Below are 8,833 nucleotides of genomic sequence, written 5' to 3' on the forward strand. Positions count from 1 at the left end.
TATTTTCTAAGTGCCAACGGGTCTTGCCCGGAAAAGTGTCCGACTCGTCTGGTTCCCCGAGTCGGCCCGACCGAGTGAAAATTCGGCCTCTCGCTCTGGAAGTCCTGTCAACTTGAGCGAATATTTTCTAAGTGCCATCGGGTCTTGCCCGGAAAAGTGTCCGACTCGGCTGGTTCCCCGAGTCGGCCCGAACGAGTGAAAATTCGGCCTCTTGCTCTGGAAGTCCTGCCAACTTGAGCGAATATTTTCTAAGTGCCATCGGGTCTTGCCCGGAAAAGTGTCCGACTCGTCCGGTTCCCTAGTTCGGCCACATAATGTGAAAATTCGGCCTCTTGCTCTGGAAGTCCTGCCAACTTGAGCGAATATTTTCTAAGTGCCATCGGGTCTTGCCCGGAAAAGTGTCCGACTCGGCTGGTTCCCCGAGTCGGCCCGAACGAGTGAAAATTCGGCCTCTTGCTCTGGAAGTCCTGCCAACTTGAGCGAATATTTTCTAAGTGCCATCGGGTCTTGCCCGGAAAAGTGTCCGACTCGGCTGGTTCCCCGAGTCGGCCCGAGCGAGTGAAAATTCGGCCTCTTGCTCTGGAAGTCCTGCCAACTTGAGCGAATATTTTCTAAGTGCCATCGGGTCTTGCCCGGAAAAGTGTCCGACTCGTCCGGTTCCCTAGTTCGGCCACATAATGTGAAAATTCGGCCTCTTGCTCTGGAAGTCCTGCCAACTTGAGCGAATATTTTCTAAGTGCCATCGGGTCTTGCCCGGAAAAGTGTCCGACTCGTCCGGTTCCCTAGTTCGGCCACATAATGTGAAAATTCGGCCTCTTGCTCTGGAAGTCCTGCCAACTTGAGCGAATATTTTCTAAGTGCCATCGGGTCTCTCCCGGAAAAGTGTCCGACTCGGCTGGTTCCCCGGTTCGGCCACATAATGTGAAAATTCGGCCTCTTGCTCTGGAAGTCCTGCCAACTTGAGCGAATATTTTCTAAGTGCCATCGGGTCTCTCCCGGAAAAGTGTCCGCCTCGTCCGGTTCCCTAGTTCGGCCACGGAATGTGAAAATTCGGCCTCTCTGAGGTACCAGGGGTACGCATTTAGGTACCAGGGGTAGTCGCTGAGGTACCAGGGGTATGCATTTAGGTACCAGGGGAGACCACTACGGTCTGTTGGTCCCCCTAGTTAGTGTACTCATCGGTTTACTCCCCTTTCGCAAAATATAGTCGGCACGTATGTGCAGGACTGTTTATTTTTATTTTGAAAAATGTTCTAAGTGCCAACGGAAGCTGGCACACGAACTGTCCGAGCCACGATGGTGCCCAGGCCGGACAGCGACGGCGAAAAAGCCGATGTGTGTTTGATGGAAGTTTCGAATATTTTCAAAGTGCCAACGGCACTTGCGGGGTGATGTGTCCGCCTCGTCTGGTTCCCCAGGTCGGCCAGAAAAAGTGAAAATTCGGCCTCTTCTCCTGGAAGTCCGGCCAAGTTTGGCGAATATTTTCAAAGTGCCAACGGCACTTGCGGGGTGATGTGTCCGCCTCGTCTGGTTCCCCAGGTCGGCCAGAACAAGTGAAAATTCGGCCTCTTCTCCTGGAAGTCCGGCCAAGTTTGGCGAATATTTTCAAAGTGCCAACGGCACTTGCGGGGTGATGTGTCCGCCTCGTCTGGTTCCCCAGGTCGGCCAGAAAAAGCGAAAATTCGGCCTCTTCTCCTGGAAGTCCGGCCAAGTTTGGCGAATATTTTCTAAGTGCCATCGGCACTTGCGGGGTGATGTGTCCGCCTCGTCTGGTTCCCCAGGTCGGCCAGAACAAGTGAAAATTCGGCCTCTTCTCCTGGAAGTCTGGCCAAGTTTGGCGAATATTTTCAAAGTGCCAACGGCACTTGCGGGGTGATGTGTCCGCCTCGTCTGGTTCCCCAGGTCGGCCAGAACAAGTGAAAATTCGGCCTCTTCTCCTGGAAGTCTGGCCAAGTTTGGCGAATATTTTCTAAGTGCCAACGACTCGACCAGCGTAAAGTGTCCGCCTCGGCTGGTTCCCCATAACGGCCACCATAAGTGAAAATTCGGCCTCTTCTCCTGGAAGTCAAGCCAAGTTTGGCGAATATTTTCTAAGTGCCAACGACCCAACCAGCGTAAAGTGTCCGCCTCGGCTGGTTCCCCATAACGGCCACAACAAGTGAAAATTCGGCCTCTTCTCCTGGAAGTCTGGCCAAGTTTGGCGAATATTTTCTAAGTGCCAACGACCCAACCAGCGTAAAGTGTCCGCCTCGGCTGGTTCCCCATAACGGCCACAACAAGTGAAAATTCGGCCTCTTCTCCTGGAAGTCTGGCCAAGTTTGGCGAATATTTTCTAAGTGCCAACGACCCAACCAGCGTAAAGTGTCCGCCTCGGCTGGTTCCCCATAACGGCCACAACAAGTGAAAATTCGGCCTCTTCTCCTGGAAGTCTGGCCAAGTTTGGCGAATATTTTCTAAGTGCCAACGACTCAACCAGCGTAAAGTGTCCGCCTCGGCTGGTTCCCCAGGTCGGCCACCAAAAGTGAAAATTCGGCCTCTTCTCCTGGAAGTCAAGCCAAGTTTGGCAAATATTTTCTAAGTGCCAACGACTCAACCAGCGTAAAGTGTCCGCCTCGGCTGGTTCCCCATAACGGCCACCAAAAGTGAAAATTCGGCCTCTTCTCCTGGAAGTCAAGCCATGTTTGGCAAATATTTTCTAAGTGCCAACGGCTCTTGAGCCGAAAAGTGTCCGCCTCGGCTGGTTCCCCATAACGGCCATGAAAAGTGAAAATTCGGCCTCTTCTCCTGGAAGTCAAGCCAAGTTTGGCAAATATTTTCTAAGTGCCAACGACTCAACCAGCGTAAAGTGTCCGCCTCGGCTGGTTCCCCAGGTCGGCCACCAAAAGTGAAAATTCGGCCTCTTCTCCTGGAAGTCTTGCCAAGTTTGGCGAATATTTTCTAAGTGCCAACGACTCAACCAGCGTAAAGTGTCCGCCTCGGCTGGTTCCCCAGGTCGGCCACCAAAAGTGAAAATTCGGCCTCTTCTCCTGGAAGTCAAGCCAAGTTTGGCAAATATTTTCTAAGTGCCAACGACTCAACCAGCGTAAAGTGTCCGCCTCGGCTGGTTCCCCAGGTCGGTCACCAAAAGTGAAAATTCGGCCTCTTCTCCTGGAAGTCTGGCCAAGTTTGGCGAATATTTTCTGAGTGCCAACGACTCAACCAGCCTAAAGTGTCCGCCTCGGCTGGTTCCCCATAACGGCCACCAAAAGTGAAAATTCGGCCTCTTCTCCTGGAAGTCAAGCCAAGTTTGGCAAATATTTTCTAAGTGCCAACGACTCAACCAGCGCAAAGTGTCCGCCTCGGCTGGTTCCCCATAACGGCCATGAAAAGTGAAAATTCGGCCTCTTCTCCTGGAAGTCAAGCCAAGTTTGGCAAATATTTTCTAAGTGCCAACGACTCAACCAGCGTAAAGTGTCCGCCTCGGCTGGTTCCCCAGGTCGGCCACCAAAAGTGAAAATTCGGCCTCTTCTCCTGGAAGTCTTGCCAAGTTTGGCGAATATTTTCTAAGTGCCAACGACTCAACCAGCGTAAGTGTCCGCCTCGGCTGGTTCCCCAGGTCGGCCACCAAAAGTGAAAATTCGGCCTCTTCTCCTGGAAGTCAAGCCAAGTTTGGCAAATATTTTCTAAGTGCCAACGACTCAACCAGCGTAAAGTGTCCGCCTCGGCTGGTTCCCCAGGTCGGTCACCAAAAGTGAAAATTCGGCCTCTTCTCCTGGAAGTCAAGCCAAGTTTGGCAGATATTTTCTAAGTGCCAACGACTCAACCAGCGTAAAGTGTCCGCCTCGGCTGGTTCCCCAGGTCGGCCACCAAAAGTGAAAATTCGGCCTCTTCTCCTGGAAGTCAAGCCAAGTTTGGCAAATATTTTCTAAGTGCCAACGACTCAACCAGCGTAAAGTGTCCGCCTCGGCTGGTTCCCCATAACGGCCACCAAAAGTGAAAATTCGGCCTCTTCTCCTGGAAGTCAAGCCATGTTTGGCAAATATTTTCTAAGTGCCAACGGCTCTTGAGCCGAAAAGTGTCCGCCTCGGCTGGTTCCCCATAACGGCCACCAAAAGTGAAAATTCGGCCTCTTCTCCTGGAAGTCAAGCCAAGTTTGGCAAATATTTTCTAAGTGCCAACGGCTCTTGAGCCGAAAAGTGTCCGCCTCGGCTGGTTCCCCAGGTCGGCCACCAAAAGTGAAAATTCGGCCTCTTCTCCTGGAAGTCAAGCCAAGTTTGGCAAATATTTTCTAAGTGCCAACGGCTCTTGAGCCGAAAAGTGTCCGCCTCGGCTGGTTCCCGCGGTCGGCCTTCAAAAGCGAAAATTCGGCCTCTTCCCCTGGTAGCCCTGCCAACTTGTGCGAATTTTTTCTAAGTGCCAACGGCTCTTGAGCCGAAAAGTGTCCGCCTCGGCTGGTTCCCTCGGTCGGCCCCAAAAAGCGAAAATTCGGCCTCTCCCTCTTTAGGTACCAGGGGCTGGGGTACCAGGGGGAGGGTGCAGTACCAACTTTGGTCTTCAGGTGCGCCAGAGTACGCTAAATGGTCCCCCTAGTCAGCGTACTCATCAACGATTTACCCCCCTTTCGCAAAATATAGTCAGAACGTGGGGGGCGCATAATTTACCCCACAAAATGAAAGGGCCCGGTGCCGAGCGCTTGGTCATGGCCGCCAGCAGCGCCCCTTGCTCGGTGGGAACACAACACGCAGGGTTGCACAGCACCCTGGAAGGCACACAGAGAGAGAGAGAAAAATTTCTAAGTGCCTCTCTTGACGAAAAATGTCTAAGTGCCTCTCTTGACGAAAAATTTCTAAGTGCCACAGCGCTCGAAAATTTCCTAAGTGCGAGCACGGCTGTGAAATATTCAAAGTACAAGGAACGCTGGCAGAATCGCTCGACGGCCGTCTGCTCCCGGCGGCCGCCGTGAAGTCTCCCCCTCCCGGGGACGCTGTCTGCTCCCGGCAGCCGTCCTTAACCCCCTCCCCACACGTTGGCCGAACACCAGCCGAGGGCGAAAGGCTCGCGGTGTGGAAGGATCGTGGCCACGGCTAATCTAGCGATGCCCGCGTTGGACGGTCACACCGCACGACAGAGCGGGGCCTGCATCCGGCGCGAGGCGGCCTTCAGGCACGTGGTTCGAGACGACCTCACCCGCCCTAGCCCGGAGCGGGAAAGACTTTTACAAGTCCAAGGAACAATGGCAGAATGGGAGGACCGGCCGCCTCCTTAAACACAGGCCGGAGAGATGGAGCGGGATCAGCGGCCCGCGCATTGAGCGAACACCGGCCGAGGGCGAAAGGCTCGCGGTGTGGAAGGATCGTGGCCACGGCTAATCTAGCGATGCCCGCGTTTGGACGGTCACACCGCACGACAGAGCGGGGCCTGCATCGGCGCGAGGCGGCCTTCAGGCACGTGGTTCGAGGCGACCTCACCCGCCCTAGCCGGAGCGGAAAGACTTTTCAAAGTCCAAGGAACACACTGGCAGAATCTCTCGACGGCCGTCTGCTCCCGGCGGCCGCCGTGAAGTCTCCCCTCCCGGGGACGGCTGTCTGCTCCCGCAGCCGTCCATAACCCCCTCCCCACACGTTGGCCGAACATCAGCCGAGGGCGAAAGGCTCGCGGTGTGGAAGGATCGTGGCCACGGCTAATCTAGCGATGCCCGCGTTGGACGGTCACACCGCACGACAGAGCGGGGCCTGCATCCGGCGCGAGGCGGCCTTCAGGCACGTGGTTCGAGACGACCCTCACCCGCCCTAGCCCGGAGCGGAAAGACTTTTACAAGTCCAAGGAACAATGGCAGAATGGGAGGACCGGCCGCCTCCTTAAACACAGGCCGGAGAGACGGAGCGGGATCAGCGGCCCGCGCGGAGGGTCTTTAAAATGTACAAAGTCCTAGGAACAATGGCAGAATCGCTCGACGGCCGTCTGCTCCCGGCGGCCGCGGTGAAGGGACTGTACACCCCACCCGGGACGGCTGTCTGCTCCCGGCAGCCGTCCTTCCCCCCTCCCCACACGTTGGCCGAACATCAGCCGAGGGCGAAAGGCTCGCGGTGTGGAAGGATCGTGGCCACGGCTAATCTAGCGATGCCCACGTTGGACGGTCACACCGCACGACAGAGCGGGGCCTGCATCCGGCGTGAGGCGGCCTTCAGGCACGTGGTTCGAGACGACCTCACCCGCCCTAGCCCGGAGCGGAAAGACTTTGAAATATTCAAAGTCCAAGGAACACTGGCAGAATGGGAGGACCGGCCGCCTCCTTAAACACAGGCCGGAGCGACCGAGCGGGATCAGCGGCCCGCGCGGAGGGTCTTTAAAATGTACAAAGTCCTAGAACAATGGCAGAATCGCTCGACGGCCGTCTGCTCCCGGCGGCCGCGGTGAAGGGACTGTACACCCCCACCCGGGGACGGCTGTCTGCTCCCGGCAGCCGTCCTTCCCCCAAACCCACACGTTGACCGACACCGGCCGAGGGCGAAAGGCTCGCGGTGTGGAAGGATCGTGGGCCACGGCTAATCTAGCGATGCCCGCGTTGGACGGTCACACCGCACGACAGAGCGGGGCCTGCATCCGGCGCGAGGCGGCCTTCAGGCACGTGGTTCGAGACGACCTCACCCGCCCTAGCCCGGAGCGGAAAGACTTTTCAAAGTCCAAGGAACACTGGCAGAATGGGAGGACCGGCCGCCTCCTTAAACACAGGCCGGAGGCGACCGAGCGGGATCAGCGGCCCGCGCGCAGGGTCTTTGAAATGTACAAAGTCCTAGGGACAATGGCAGAATCGCTCGACGGCCGTCTGCTCCCGGCGGCCGCGGTGAAGGGACTGTACACCCCACCCGGGGACGGCTGTCTGCTCCCGGCAGCCGTCCTTCCCCCCCACCCCACACGTTGACCGACACCGGCCGAGGGCGAAAGGCTCGCGGTGTGGAAGGATCGTGGCCACGGCTAATCTAGCGATGCCCGCGTTGGACGGTCACACCGCACGACAGAGCGGGGCCTGCATCCGGCGCGAGGCGGCCTTCAGGCACGTGGTTCGAGACGACCTCACCCGCCCTAGCCCGGAGCGAAAAGACTTTGAAATATTCAAAGTCCAAGGAACACTGGCAGAATGGGAGGACCGGGCCGCCTCCTTAAACACAGGCCCGGAGCGACCGAGCGGGATCAGCGGCCCGCGCGGAGGGTCTTTAAAATGTACAAAGTCCTAGGAACAATGCAGAATCGCTCGACGGCCGTCTGCTCCCGGCGGCCGCGGTGGAAGGACTGTACACCCCACCCGGGGACGGCTGTCCTGCTCCCGGCAGCCGTCCTTCCCCCAAACCCACACGTTGACCGACACCGGCCGAGGGCGAAAGGCTCGCGGTGTGGAAGGATCGTGGCCACGGCTAATCTAGCGATGCCCGCGTTGGACGGTCACACCGCACGACAGAGCGGGGCCGCATTCTGGCGCGAGGCGGCCTTCAGGCACGTGGTTCGAGACGACCTCACCCCGCCCTAGCCCGGAGCGGAAAGACTTTGAAATTTTCAAAGTCCAAGGAACACTGGCAGAATGGAGGACCGGCCGCCTCCTTAAACACAGGCCGGGCGAAAAATATGCGAATGTTGGGTCTCATCCAAGAAAGGGGAGTTACCGGCCGCCTCCTTAAACACAGGCCGGGCGAAAAATATGCGAATGGTCCATCCAAGGAAGGAGGACCGGCCGCCTCCTTAAACACAGGCCGGGCGAAAAATATGCGAATGGTCCATCCAAGGAAGGAGGACCGGCCGCCTCCTTAAACACAGGCCGGAGAGATGGAGCGGGATCAGCGGCCCGTGAACTGAGCGACCACCGCCGAGGGCGAAAGGCTCGCGGTGTGGAAGGATCGTGGCCACGGCTAATCTAGCGATGCCCGCGTTGGACGGTCACACCGCACGACAGAGCGGGGCCTGCATCCGGCGCGAGGCGGCCTTCAGGCACGTGGTTCGAGACGACTTCACCCGCCCTAGCCCGGAGCTGAAACTCTGCGAATGTTAACATCCAAGGATGGAGGCAACGGCCGTCTCGTTAAGCTGAGGCCGGAGGAAAGTCTGCGGATTCGGGGCATCCAAGGCAGATGGAGGTGCCGGCCGCCTCGGTAAACAGAGGCCGGACCGACCGACATGCGACCATGACCCGCCTTGGTAGGGCCCCCACCGGCCCCGGCTAGCGCCGGCGTTGGGTGGACGGTTCCTCCCCCACTTGCGGGTCGCCCTCTAGCGCTACGGCCGCCGCGCGAGGCGCGCGCTCCGACGCCGCCCCCGCAGGCCTAGCGCGAGCCGTACGGCAGCGAGACCGAGACGCCCCGATTCCACGCACGCACCTAGCGGCCATCAACGGAGGCCGAAGCGCGCGATCCCGACTCGCGGCACGCCACGTGGGCGTCCGCCGGCCGCGCCGGTCTACCGCGAAAGATGTTTCTCAAACCCTCGCCTAACCTAGGGACGGCTATCTCGGGAAGCCGCCCCCGCATCTGCACCTATCCGCTAAGCCCTCCCGACCACCGCGAAGCGGGAGGACGTCTATCGTGGCCGCCGGGGCGTATGACCCCTCCGCGTGAGGCGTGCGGGCTCGGGTGGGCCGCAACGACCGAGTCTGACTCGGACGGGGCGCAGCTTCCCTCCCGGTCGCAGCATCAAGCGCCGATCGCGCGACGTCACCAGCCCCCCGGGACGGTTCGTCGGGAGCACGGTACAGGCACGTAGCTCACTCTCCAGCTGGCCGCAGCGGGCCGCACCGACCGAGTCTGACTCGGCCGGGGGCGCAGCTTCCCGTCTGGGTGAACAGCGGCGACGAGCTGCGACTGTGGCC

This window comes from Syngnathus floridae, unplaced genomic scaffold (genome assembly GCF_059516105.1).
Source record: "Syngnathus floridae isolate MCC-2025c unplaced genomic scaffold, RoL_Sflo_1.0 HiC_scaffold_339, whole genome shotgun sequence".
Classification (NCBI taxonomy): Eukaryota; Metazoa; Chordata; class Actinopteri; order Syngnathiformes; family Syngnathidae; genus Syngnathus; species Syngnathus floridae.